General features: G+C 41.5%; 1 protein-coding gene across 2 annotated transcripts in view; it reads left to right on the top strand.

Moving 5' to 3' along the window:
- DPYS (dihydropyrimidinase) overlaps positions 1-15042 on the top strand; it is an 81035-nt gene that overhangs the window by 39038 nt on the left and 26955 nt on the right. The window lies entirely within an intron of this gene.

Here is a 15042-nt window from a genome sequence, read left to right on the forward strand (position 1 = left end):
GGCCTTAATCAGCCATTTCTTATTAGGTGATTTATTTAGCCAGGCTCAGGTATTTTGAGCCTATGCACAAGATAAAGGTTTTGATGTACAAACATCCTTTTGTTTTCCTTGGCATAGAGAATGCAAAAGTTGTGTTGCTTCCCATTCCCTGGAAATGCATGTGTGTATAAAACCAGTATAAATTTCCCACTTCAGTGCTTGGCAAAGGCCTGAGTTCATATGGAGGAAAGGTGCAGAGCCATGAAGAAAAGGAAAGGCTTAGTTTGAAAAGGGCTGCATTGAAAACTCGAAATAATTACAGCTTCCAGAGAGAAAAATTCCAGCACAAAGGATGTCACTTTTAGCCAGATTTTCCAGCTGAGTTCATCTTGAGCCTGTCATTCCCAGCAGACTCCGGCTTTTTGTTTCCAATTTCCATAATTCTATGTGAGTATCGCAGGTTTGGCTGATTCCACCAGTTCAGAAAAGGATTCAATAGTAGCTGAAGCGTTGTTAATTTCTCCTTATAGGATGTTGGCACAGATAACACCTGCATCCTGATTTCTGTTTTTCATAAACTGCAGCTATAATGGAGAAAATCCCACATACTTTAACATTGCGTGTGTGTGTGCATGCACGCGTATGTGTGCAAACAGGGATACGATAAGACCTTCTACCTTTACTGAATAGGCATTTATTCAAAGTCTATTAAGGGTTATGTTGTAGTAAACAGACGTCTATGTAGGCATACCTTATTGCACTTCACAGATACCATGTTTTTAACTAACTCAGCGTTTGTGGCAAACCTGCTTGGAGCAAGTCTGTCAGCACCAGTTTTCCAATAGCATTTGCTCAGTTTGTGTCTCTGCATCATATTTTGGTAATTCTTGCAATACTTCAAGCTTTTTCATTATTATTACATTGGCTGTGGTGATCAGTGATCTTTGATGTTTGGGGACAAACTGAGCCCCTGTAAGACAGTGAGCTTGTGTGTGTTCTCACTACTCCACCAAACGGCTGTTCCTCCGTCTCTCTCCCTCTTCTTGGGCCTCCCTGTTCCCTGAAACACAACAATATTGAAATTCGGCCAGTTAATAACCCTACAGTAGCCTCTAAGCGTTCAAGCAAAAGGAACAGTTTCATGTCTCTCACTTTAAATCAAAAGCTAGAAATGATTAAGGCAAGTTGAAAGCCGAGATAGGCTGAAAGCTAGGCCTCTTGCACCAAACAGTTAGCCAAGTTGTGAATGCAAAAGAAAAGTTATTGAAAGAAATTAAAGGTGCTACTCCAGTGAACACACAAATGATGAGAAAGTGAAACAGCCTTATTGCTGACAGGGAGAAAGCTGTAGTGGTCTGGATAGAGGATCCAACCAGCCACAGCATTCCCTTAAACCAAAGCCTAATCCAGAGCTTTAACTCTCTTCCATTCTGTGAAGGCTGAGAGAGGTGAGGAAACTGCAGAAGAAGAGTTTGAAGTTAGCAGAGGTTGGCTCATGAGGTTTCAGGAAAGAAGTCATCTCCGTAACATAAAAGCACAAGGTAACGCAGCAAGTGACCCAGAAGACCTAGCTAAGATCATTAATGAAGGTGGCTACACTGCACAACAGATTTTCAATGTAGATGAAACAGCCTTATATCGGTAGAAGATGCCATCTAGGACTTCCACAGCTAAAGAGGAAAAGTCAATCAATGCCTGGCTTCAAAGCTTCAAAGGACAGGCTGACTCTCTTGTTACAGGCTAAAGCAGCTGGTGACTTTAAGTTGATATCAATACTCATTTACCGTTCTGAAAATCCTAGGGCCCTTAAGAATTATGCTAAGTCTACTCTGACTGTGCTCTCTAAATGGAACAACAAAGCCTGGATGACAGCACATCCGAGGATATGGCTGAATATTTTAAGCCCCACTGCTGAGAGCAACTTCTCAGAAAAAAAGATTCCTTTTGAAATATGACTGCTCAGTGGCTATGCACTTGGTGACCCAAGAGCTCTGATGGAGATGCACAAGATTCATGTTGTTTTCATGCCCGCTGACCCAACACCCATTCTGCAGCTCATGAATCAGGAGTAATTGCAACTTTTAAGTCTTATTCTTTAAGAAATACATTTCATAAGGCTATAGCTGCCATAGATAGTGGTTCTTCTGAGAGATCGGGGCAAAGCCAATTAGAAATCTTCTGGAAAGGATTCACCATTCTAGATGCCATTAAGAACATTCGTGATTCATGGGAAGAGGTCAAAATATCAACATTCACAGGAGTTTGGAAGAAGTTGATTCCAGCCCTCATGGATGACTTTTGAGGAGTTCAAGACTTCAGTGGAGGAAGTAACTGCAGATGTGGTGGAAACAGTGAGAGAACTAGAAATAGAAGTGGGGCCTGAGGTTGTGAATGAACTGTTGCAATCTCATAATAAAACTTTCATGGATGAGAAGTTGCTTCTCATGTGTGAGCAAAGAAAGTAGTTTCTTGAGATGAAATCTACTCCTGATGAAGGTGCTGTGAAGGTGTTGAAATGACAACAAAGGATTTAGAATGTTCTGTAAACTTAGTTGCTAAAACAGAGGCAGAGTTTGAGAGGATTACCTCCGATTTTGAAAGAAGTTCTGCTGTAGGTAAAATGCTATCAAACAGTACTGCATGCTACAGAGAATTTTTTCATCAAAGGAAGAGTCAATCAATGCGGCAAGCTTTATTGTTGTCTTATTTTAAGAAATTGCCACTACCACCTCAGTCTTCAGCAGTCACCACTCTGATCAGTCAGCAGCCATTAACATTCAGGCAAGACCCTCCACCAGCAAAAACATTAGGACTTGGCCGAAGGCTCAGATGATGGTTAGCATTTTTTAGCAATAAAATAATTTTTCATTAAGGTATGTGTATTGTTTCTTTAGACACAATGCTACTGCACACTTAATAGACACAATATAGTATAAACATAAGTTTTATATGCCCTGGGAAAACAAAAAATTCATGTGACTGGCTCTATTGTGATATTCAGTTTATTACAGTGCTCTGGAACCAAACCTGCACTGTCTCCGAGGTACGCCTGTGTTCTTCCAGATTCATTATTCTATGGAGGCTCCTCTTAACCATCCCTTCTATCCCATTTCTCACATTCTGCAGTTTTCACACTGAAAAAGATGAAGAAGGATAGTGCAAAAAATTCTGACGGTGGCTTAGAGAAAATTCTTAAAGGGTTGCAGAAGCAAGATGTAAGACAAAGAAATCCAAAGAGGGCTAGATCATTTCAACACATCCTCCCAAGTAAAGATAATATTTCTCCGTGTTTCAAAAGGACATTAAAACAAGAAAAGAAAAACAAAAAGGTCTCCAGTTTTTTAAAAGTCTCCGAGAGTCAGAGAAATAGAATCCTATGGTTCATCTGCCTCCAGCCAAACTAGATAAATATAAAATAACCTTAGTAATTTCTAAGGTTACAAAACGTTTTTGCATTTCTCATGAGATTCTAACAAAAACCTTCTGAAGTAGGCATAAAAATTATTAATATCTCATTTTACAGATGAGAGAGTGGACGGACATTCAGAGACCTTAAATGACATGCCTGGGTTCTCCAGCTTGGCACTAATGAGCTGGGAACAGGATCTACACATCAGGCTCTTGGGCTGTGCTGGTTTTCTTTATGCTTAGCGCTTAGTTCTACACTATAAGCAGACATCAATAGAGAAGACTCAGCACTAGTAATCACATGCCAATATGTATCATTTTCCTAAAAGACACATATAAAAATGTAAATATTTAATTTTCTGATATCATTACTGTTACAAAGTGAAGGACAGATATATAAGAAATACTAGAGAACCGATGAGCGAAAGTGATAGAAACTTAAAAGCACAGAGGCTTTTTAGCTTGACCTTAAGTTAGTTATTCTTAGGCTAGAAATGAAGGAAATTAAGCAGGTAATATATAGATCTTAAAAAAGAATAAGAACTAAACATCTGGATCATTAAGGGCTATTCTGTAACAACTGACTAGGAAAAGGAGGACAAAGAATGTTATAGAAATCAGTAGCTAACACTGGTGAGAGAGCGGTCTAAATTTATGTAGTCTGAAAACATGACTCAAAGAGACATGATCACAGCCTATAAATATCCTCCAAGCAACAATATATGTGGTAAGTAAAGGGAGTGAATTATTCACAACCTTGAGTTCAGGTCATTTTTCTTTGTCCAGTTATCTAAGGAAGACAGTGCTTTACACCTGGTATTGTCCTCAGACTTTACAACAGCGGAAGAGACTAAGGCTGGTACCGCTGGAGATACCCAGGTGTAGGGTTAAAAAGAAGATCACAGGGAATGGCCTTCCCATGGCTCTCCACCTTGCTAGGAATTAGACTGGACAGCTTGAGTGTTTTCATTTCTCCCTCACATATAAAGGAATATTTGAACAAGGAATATTTGAACAAGGAGAAAGTGCATTTATCATAGTTCATACCCAAAGAGAGAATTTGACAGAAACTGAATGCTGATCCCTTATCCGGGTCGATCATAGCACCAGCCTGCTCTACTCTTGGCCTGCTTGTTAGGAGAAAGTTGCTCATCTGAGCTGGCTGGTCCTGACCAAAATTTATGCTGATGACCTCAAGGAGGACCTGTCTGGTGCGAGACAATATTTTAAGCCTTTGCTAACTGTCCGCACGTCACCCATAGCTTCCCCCTGTCTCCAGCTACTACCCCACCGCCGTGATGGTCTGCCTCTCCTCGCCTCGCAGGCTGCGTTCTCTGGAATGCCGCACGCCCACCGACCACGCTGCGTCACAGCCTTTATTCACTGTCTTTCTCCCTCGTTAACATTCTTGAAGTCTAATTCCATTTTTTAAAATAAACGTGTTGTTTCAGAATAGTTTTAGATTTACAGAAAAGTTGCAGAGTTAGCACAGAGACTCCCAAATGCCCCACAGTGGGTTGCCGTTATGATTATCTTACATTACTCTGATACATTTGCCACAATGAATGAACCAGTTTTGATATGGTATTATTAACTAGAGTTCATACTTTGAGACTTTCTTAGTTTTCGCCTAATAGTCTTTTTCCATTCCAGGATCTCATCCAGGACACCACATGACATTTAGTCATCATGTTTCCTTAGGCTCCTTTGGTCTCTGAGAATTTTTCTGACTTTATTTTTATTGAAGTACAGTTGATGTACGATGTGTTAATTTCTACTGTACAGCAAAGTGATTCAGTTACACACACACACACACACACACACACACACACACACACACACACACACACACACATATATATGTTCTTTTTTATATTCTTTTCCATTATGGTTTATCACGGGATACTGAATATAGTTCCTTGTGCTGCACAGTAGGACCTCGTTGTTTACCCGTTCTGTATATAACACTTGGCATCTGCTAATCCCAGCCTCCCACCCCATGCCTCCCTCTTGAAAACTATAAGTCTGTTCTGTATGTTTCTGACTTTATTTTTGGTGACCTTGACAGTTTTGAGGAATTCTGGTCAGGTATTTTGCAGAATGTCTATTTCCTTTTTTTTTTTTTTTTTTTTGGATGTTTCTCTCATTATTAGCCTGGGGTTATGGGTTTGGGGAGGAAGACCATAGAGGCAAAGTACTATTTTCATCACAGCCTTTCAAGGATACCTACTATCAACGTGACTTCTCACTGTCGTTGACCTGGAACAGCTGCGTCTGTTTTCTCCACTGTACAATTAGTCGTTTCTTCCCCTTTCCATATTGTACTTTTTAGAAGGAAGTCACTATGCACAGCCCACACTTAAGGAGTGGGTAATTATGCTCTAGTTTTATGTTTTAATTGATTCTACAACCCCAGAGTCTGACCCAGTTCAGCACAGGCTAGAAACACAATAAATGTTGAAGGGGTGAGTGAGAAGGATAGGTGTTCCACACTGTATGGAAGATTGATGTGATTAAGACATGGCATAAGCTCTATTATATACTTGAAAGTTGCTAAGAGAGTAGATCCTAAATGTTCTAACCACAAAAAAGAAATGGTAATTATGTGACATGATGGAGGTGCTTTGGCAGTAATCATTTTGCAGTATGTAAGTGTGTATCAAATCAACATGTTAGGGACTTCCCTGGTGGTGCAGTGGTAAGAGTCCACCTGCCAATGCAGGGGACACGGGTTTGATCCCACATGCCGCGGAGCAGCTAAGCCCGTGCGCCACAACTACTGAAGCCTGCACGCCTAGAGCCCGCAAGCCACAACTACTGAGCCTGCATGCTACAACTACTGAAGCCCGCACGCCTAGAGCCCATGCTCCACAATGAGAGAAGCCACCGCAATGAGAAGCCTGCGCACCACAACCAAGAGTAGCCCCCACTCTCCGCAACTAGAGAAAAAGCCCGCGCACAGCAACGAAGATCCAACACAGCCATAAATAAATAAATAAATAAATAAATAAATAAATAAATAAATATTTTTAAAAATCAACACATTAAGCTCACACAATGCTATATGTCAATTACAGTTCAATAAAGCTGAGGAAAAGTAAAGAAATGACATAAAGGAAAATTGGAAAGATTTATTCAGCAACAATTACAGTGAGAGGAAAAGTAAGAAGAATTAGCATTTCCTCACGCTTTTTTTTTTTAGTTTTTTATTAATTAATTTATTTTTGCTGTGTTGTGTCTTCATTTCTATGCGAGGGCTTTCTCTAGTTGTGGCAAGCGGGGGCCACTCTTCATCGCATTGCACGGGCCTCTCACTATGGCGGCCTCTCTTGTTGTGGAGCACAGGCTCCAGACGCGCAGGCTCAGTAGTTGTGGCTCACGGGCCTAGTTGCTCCGCGGCATGTGGGATCTTCCCAGACCAGGGCTTGAACCCGTGTCCCCTGCATTAGCAGACAGATTCTCAACCACTGCGCCACCAGGGAAGCCCTTCCTCACACTTTAACGTATTGCAAGTTATCAATAATTGTTGAAATGAATGAAGATGAATAAAGGAGAAAGGATTCTGTAAGGAAAGAAGAAAGAACTGCTTCACGGGTCTTCTTTTCCTTGTGTCCCCTTCATTTTTGAGGTTGGGGCACAATTAGCTTTTTAAGCAGCTCTTACAATAAATAAGAGAAGAAAATGAAGTTAACAGAGAGCTATCTTCCTGGTTCTTTCATTCAGTCAGCAAGGAGCATCACTGAGAGCCAGGCATGAGGGTCAAGGCTGTACAAGAGCCAGGCCCTGCCTTTGGGAAGCTGACAGTCTATGGAGAGGAGATAAGAGATAAAGTCAAAGGGTCTCAGCCTCAGGAGGAATGTGTTAAGGATATCACGTGGGAGGCAGAAACAAGGTGCCATGGAAGCCCAGGGAGGAAAGATCATTCTTGGGCTAGTGCAGTCATTGGCATAGGACCTAGGGTCACATCAGAGAGGAGAGGAAGTGAGGCTTCTGATGCTGAGAGTCAAGGCTAAACATGGAGGTGAGGTAGACTGAGGCATTGGTAGCAGGGTCTGGGTGGAGGCAGTTTAGGCTGGGGATTACAAGCAGAAAGAACAGGTTCAGGCTGTGGAAAGGGACTGGAGGATGAAGAGGTCATGGGCTGCCTATCTCCAGCTTTAATCTTGTTCATTACAGACACAGGCATTTTTTTTTTTTTTTTAATGGTACTTGGGGCCTCTCACTGTTGTGGCCTCTCCCGTTGCGGAGCACAGGCTCCAGATGTGCAGGCTCAGCAGCCATGGCTCACGGGCCTAGCCACTCCGCAGGATGTGGGATCCTCCCAGACCGGGGCACGAACCCTTGTCCCCTGCATCGGCAGGCGGACTCTCAACCACTGCGCCACCAGGGAAGACACAGGCAGTTTTAAAGAGAACTCATCTAGTGAAGAAGCATCATTTAATCAAATGAACAAATAGATACATCTGTAGGTTTTTTTTTCTTGCAAGATACTCCTTTTGATTTTACCTATCTAATTTTAATATTAGCTAAAGGCTGGCGATGTGGAGGCTTTCTGTCTGATCACAACATTAGAGTTTGAACAGAATTTTCCTTCGAAATTTCCTGAAAGGCTTTTAGCAAAAGCAATTAATTGCTCTGCTGACTAGTTAGGATGTCAAATGACAGCAATGTGCATTTCACCCCAGAGCCTGAAGGGGGCGCCCACAGCCCACACTGAGCCAAAGGACCCAACCAGGCCATTCAAGCTTCTGGTTATGCAAGAAAAAGCCAGCCTCTGGAGGATGGATGCGTTTGCTAATGATATTTGGCTTCATGGAACATGGATGTTTTCCTTTTTTTTTTTTTAATTCTCATTACTTATTAATGACATGTAGAAGTATGCTTGCAACACGATCTGTGACCTTAAAAATGGACTGCATTAAAGTTGCTGAAGGAGATCAAGGGAAAGGCAGGCAGTGCAGCCATGTTTCTTTTTCTTTCAAATTTATAAAAAGCTGATGATTCCAGGGTGAGGGATCTGACATGTGGTGCTGGATGCTGAGAGAGGACTGGGAGTGGGCGTCTGTAGAGAAGGTTTGGACACCCTGTTGAAAGGTTACCTAAGACGTTACTAGCCTGTAAAAAGTTCCTGCAAAAATCAACTGCAACAGCTCTTCTGTGTCATTGCACAATCAAAACAAACTGCATTTGGTGTATGTGGAGCATTCACCTGTTTTGGAAGTAAACAGAGTCTGCTGTATTCAGTGTGACGGCCCATTGAGCCAGTGCCTATTGCTTGTGACAGAGGTATGTGCCCTAACACATCACTACTTGGGTCAGAGCTTGAAATTTAGGGACACATTGCCTATCTAAATGTTTGGCCCATTTCTGTAGGATATCTTGGAGCTTAGAGTCAGGAGGACGAAATCAGGATTATGATTTTCATGTAGTGTCAAGACAGAATCTTGTGGTATCATGTGGTAAATACAGAGACCAGTCAAATTGGCCAACTTGTTAAAAACCTTATTAGAGAAGATGGCATGTGAGTTACTTGCAAGCCTATAGCGTCAGCAATAACTCATGTTCTGGCAATTTAAGACTATCCTATGAGCTTCCGTTCTTCTGTGTTCATTAAATAGCACTTAGTTACCATGGCAACTGTCCCTTTTCAGTATTTATGAGCGGTGGGGTATATCACAGAATCTCAAGCACACAAACACACAGCTAACATACTGTGTGCACTGGAACATTTAATGAAGACTTCTAGGCTGGACTGTATTTTGCAAAGCTGGCATATTTTGCTCACAGTTATTTTCGTTTATTATTTTTAACTCAATATGGCAGGCTTCGACCATGAATACACCATTCTTGAAGGCATTGTGCTGTCTTTCCTGCTTAATTTCCTTCCCTTTCTCATTGAAGATAGAGATAAATGAATTTTACTCTATTCAGAGAAGAGTAATGACTTGCAGCTTAATGAAAGTGCCCCTCTGAGTTCTAGAGAGGGTCTTGTGTGTGAAAAGGAGAAGAATGACTGTTTCATCCTTGGCTAGTGGGGAGTGTGGGACGTGGGGAAGAAGAAGAAATGGGGAGTAAGGTGCCCTTTGGTGAATAGTGATGACTGGGGCTGATTATTACAGCTATGTTATCAGTGACTGTTTCACGGAAGCTACTAAGCATTTTCCCTTGAAGTTGCACATCGTGTATCATTTAACTAATTTGTACACTATCATCTTCCTTCTCAAAAGAAGCATTTGCACACACACATGCTAGCACACACACACACACACACAGGCACATAAACACAGCTACCGTGTCTCTGCTTGTAAATGTTGGTCAGCCTGAAAACTCTGCTTTTAATGCCTGTTTCTAAGACTGTTTATAACTCACTCCTCTCCCAGTCCCCAAACCCACACCGTCGCATCATGTGGGAGGAGGGGAGAGAGACCCAGGCCTTGTACCGTGTGCGTGGCTGGAAATGAAGACGATTTATGCCATGCTTTTCCACCGTGTTGTCTTGCAGACGTTCATGGGGGCAGCCTGGCGTCAGGTGAAGGTTGACCAAGGCTCTGCTTTTGCACAGCTATCCGAGGACCCACCACAGAGTAGTTACCATAGATTTATAGAGTAATTTTGACAATTTTCTGGCAAATGATAGCAAAGTTTCTTGAGGAATAAATGACTTTTGCTAATCCACACAAAATCCAGCCCACCTTCTCAGCTGCTGGGGGCAGGAGCAGAACCAGAGTGTAAAGAGAAAGGCTTTGGGGTTCATTTCCTACTCAGTCTGCCACATACTAACTGGATGTGACCTTGGGAATGTTATTTAATTTTTCTGAATTTCAGTCTGTTTATTTGTAAAATAGGGATGATGATGATAACTGACGTTTATCTGATAACGTTGTGTTTAAGATAGTGTACGTAAAATACTTGACATAATAAATGAAATAAAAAACAAAATACCCGCAATGCGTAGTACATAATTAATTAATAATAATTAATGTTCAGTAGTGCCTGGCTTGCAGTAGGTGGTCAGTAGGTGGTCAGTAGGTGGTCAGTGGCAGCAGATGATCAATTGATCAAATAAGTGGGAGCTATTATTAACTATAATTGTGATTCAAAAGCAGTAATGACTTACTTCAGACCAAACAGGACTAAAATTATATTCCATGTAAAAGCTCCATCTCTTGTGTTTCTTACACACCTGCAACTTGCAGCAAGAATGACTAAAATTAAGGAGCTTAGTGGATTCTTTAGGCTAAGATAACCTGATTAAATCAGAACTCATGTGCCCCCAGAGCTGACCCCTTTGAAAAATTATTTGCAGTGAAACAGTTTCAACAAACCACCTAAGATCCATTTTGTGACCTTCAGAAGTCATTTGCTTTAAAAAAAAGTTTTGGACTATGCATGAAAAAAGCTGGCTTGCTGATTACATACGGGTGAAATTTTAACCACTATTTATTCCAGGTTGTTTATTTAAACATGTTCTTATGCAGCTGAACCTTTCAAGTGAACTAGAAATGGTTTCCAAGGACTTCACTACTAATAGCTGCAATTTTCTTCAAATGATACAGGAAAAGTGGCTTAGGGACAGACCACAGTAACCCATATTCTATCACTGACGATTTGCCTTTGCCAGAGTAAGCATAGTTTATTTTAAGCATTAGGATTTGGGTAACAAATAAGCACCAAGGGGAGGTGGTTGTATGAAAGGCATAGACTTTTCTAACCTGCTATATTTTTCTTCCTACCTGACATATGTTGTACATTTTTCTGTCTTTGGCATTTGCCTGTCTTATTTACAGCTGTATCCCTAGGTACCAAAACAGTGCCAGGAATATATAGCAGCTCAATAATTATTTATTGAATGACTAAACCAGATATTAATTGTCTCGGGCCAGTGAACAAATGTGATTTTAAAATTTTGGTTGGGCTTTGTTTATCTGCTTCAGAAACACATTCAAGATCCAGGTTTTACATTTTTCCCTCTGACTTGAAAAAAAAAAAAAGAATTCTTGGCACTTCTTCCTTCTCCTTCCCCAGAGCAGTACTTGACAAGGATACGTTCCAGAGTCAGTGGCCAGTAACATTGCCAGACCTGGCCTGGCCATGAATGTGGCTTAAGCCAGATTGGATCCTTTTGTGGGTTAAACGACTCTGTGTTTTAGTCCCAGACTCATTTCTAATTCTGGCCAGTTATCTTAAAAACATGGGCCCTTGGTTATGGAGGGGTCAGAAGATGGAATGAAAATGGATGGAGGGAAATTTAGTATCAGTACCTGAAAAGAATCCCAGTGTCCTTATATTCTTAAAGCACAGCAAAGAGCATGGCTTCCTACAAAGGCCTTTGGAGGAAGCATCAGTTACTAGGCATTGTCCTCTTTAGAAGACGATCACAATTGGAAGTCTGTTGGAGGCAGTGAGTAATTTAGGGAAGCACAGTCTTTTCTAAAAGCCGAACAAAGCTCAAAAAACAAAACAAAAACAAAAAACCTTAATGTAAGCTAATTTACCTTTTTTTTTTTTTTTTTTTTTTTTAAGAACAGGGGTTCTTGGGACTTCCCTGGCAGTCCGGTGGTTAAGCGTCCTCACTCCCAATGCAGGGGGCACGGGTTCAGTCCTTCATCGGGGAACTAAGGTCCCGCATGCTGCACGGTGCGGCCAAAAAAAAAAAAAAGGAAAAGGGGGGTGGTACTCAAAGTGTGGTCCCAGGACCAGTAGCATCAGCATCAGCTGGGAATTTATTAGAAATGCTAATTCTCAGGCACATCCCGGAGCCTGCTGTCCCAGAACTGGATCCGATTCTGCTTGTAATACCACGAGAGCAGGAACATGTGAGGCTGATTGGTTTTATCACTAAATGCAGAACTTTGCATTTCCTTTATGACATTTTTTTCTGCGATGTACCTTATGAAATTGCCATTTGTAGGTTAAAAATGTGAAATGTGAGCAATTGTGTGGAGTTCTAATATCTTATCACATTTATTCAGTCAATAATATAAAAACTTATATCGGGCCTTCTCTGGTGTTTATGTTAAGATAACAGGATTATGCTAAATGGTTTTTGTCTGTTTGTTTCACACTTTTAAGTCCATTTGAGCAGATAGTAATTTACAGTGTCCATAATTCTTCAAAGATGCAATATTTAATATAAACAAAAGTCACAAAGAATAATGCAGTTAACATTTGTGTATTAACCTTCCCAAGCCCATCTCCTCCGCTCCCCCCAGTAAATACCTTGGATCCTGGATTTGATGTTTATTACTCCCATGCATTTCTTCCTATTTGTATGATATATATATATAGGTGCATTCCCAAGCACAATATATACACAATAAATATATTTTGTGTATTTTTGGCTTTATATGGATTGTATTGTACCATATATATTTTTGTGCAGCTTTCTCAATATTATGTTTATTGGCACCTAACCATGTCGAAATGTGTGTAGGTGTTTCATTCCTTTCTACTGCTGTATCGTATTCTATTTTATGAATATAAGATGATTGATTATATATCTTCCTATGCTGGTGGACATTTAGGTTGTTTCCAGTCTTTCACTGTTTCAGACAGTGTGTACATCCTTGTATACATGTGTGAGAGTTTCTATAGGACATCTGTCTAGTTCCTGATTTGTTTTACATCAAATGCTGTCAAATTTTTGCCAGTAGAAAGATATAAAATTGCTCAATTCTTTGTAAGTAAATGCAGAACTTTCTGTTCTGGAGTCGCGTTAAACCTATTGCCTAATTACCTCTTATCTTGTCCCACGTTCATTTATTCAGTTATTAAGAAGCATATATTGGACCCCTGCCATGTGTCAAAGACCACAGTAGGCAGCTGAAGACAAAAGTGAGGCATAATCTCACTCCTTACTTGGGTGGCAGGGGCAGGGTTAGTGGAGAGGTGGTGGCTTTTGCTTTTTGGCTGCAGTCATTATTTTGTGAGCTGCGAGTCTGACATTCCAGGGATTAGCTGTCACTAACAGAGTGGGATGGAATGTGGAGATGAGGTGTGGGTGGTAGGAAATGGGGTTAGACAACCTGGGCTTATGATCCCTTCCTGTCCCCTGAGGTGACACAGCAAATATCCACCTGTAGACCTGGCTTTGTACCTATTTTGTTATTCTAACTGCATCCCTAACCCCTGAAATACAGAGTATTAGCATCAAACAAAGACACATGAACACAGACATATAATGGTTTCCTATTCATCAGGGCCTCTGGTTACAGCCTCACATATTTTGCATAAACATACATGTTGGCCCTGATTTTCCCACTTTAGCATGTATAAACTGAGATTAAGTTTATATGTACATATATACACATCTATATATGTGTATATATAGATAGGTTCATGCAGAGTGGTGAGCTGGGGGTGCTGAGCAGGGCACCCCTGAATCCAAAGTCAGAGCTTCCTCGCTGGGCTGCAGGGCAACAGACTGTGTGCTCTGTCCTTGGTGACAAGTGCGCACTCGGCATATAGGTCCCTGCAAATCTGCCAGTGCTCCTGGATCTCACTTCCCAGCACATCCTGCTGGCTGGGGGATTCTTTGGACACCAGAGGACAGTGGACATTTTCCACTTAAAAGATTTCCTGTGCCTGCAGAACACCTACTCGGTGCCCTGCCAGAAGAGCGGGCTGTGCACAGCAGAGAGCTGGGGAAGGAGAGTGAAGGTACATTAAGTTGATTTTGCAGCTGCAGCTGGAGTCGCGTTAAACCTATTGCCTAATTTCCTTTGTCTAACTTGATTTATTTTTGGCTGGAAGGGAAATGGATCAGCCTTGCTTTTTATGCCGAGATTATGTTGCCTGAAGGAAATTTTCCATCAGTTCCCTGTGCCTGCCTTCAGTCCTGTAATTGGGACTGGACAGCGACCTCCCCGGAGGCCTTCTGGAGGGGGTCACACAGGCTGCCCCTCCACACAGAGCTTGGCGTTTGTGCCAGGCCTTTCTGCAGGTTTCTCTGGCCATACTCTAACATAGACAGCTTCATTTTATTTATTTTTTTCTTTTCCGTGAAGCCCTTTTCTCCCTACCTTTTCTCTATCTCTTTTCCTATATTTGGAATGCTCTCTGTCTCTCCAAAATTTCTTAAAGGTGGTTCCTTTACATTTCTGATATAATATGTCCTTCCTGTCTCCCCTCCTCCCACCCCACTCCAATGTGATTCTGCCCTCCCCTTTTTTTTTAATCACCAAGGAGGGACCTGTTTATACTTTGCTCTTGGTTCTATTCTCCTACCCAGGCATTTAAGGAAAGCTAAGAGTCTGGAGGCAGAAAAAAGAAAAGGCAGTTTAGCCACACACAGAAAATAGGAGCATTTATCTGTGCGGAAGGGTTGCTGAGTTCCTCGCATGGTGGGGATGGGAGGAGAAAATATTAACCGGTTACCTACAAACACGTATTGATTGCGTGCTCACTCTGTATAAGAAATAGCGTTGCTAAGTGCTGTGAGGGACATAAATGTAAGATGTAACACCTGCTATCAGAGAGGCTGCATTCTGGTTGGACAGACAAGATATAAACATGGGAAAGGATAAGATAACTCTTGGAAGAGGAAAATTAGAAGCGCTCAACACATCAGTTCAAGAAGTGGGGAGGGTCTCATGTGCTTGACTCCTACCAATGAGGGGTCCAAATAATTGTCCTGAGTTTTAGGTCATCAAGCCT

Source organism: Mesoplodon mirus, assembly GCF_964341445.2.
Source record: "Mesoplodon mirus genome assembly, chromosome: 16".
In the NCBI taxonomy this organism is placed as follows: Eukaryota; Metazoa; Chordata; class Mammalia; order Artiodactyla; family Ziphiidae; genus Mesoplodon; species Mesoplodon mirus.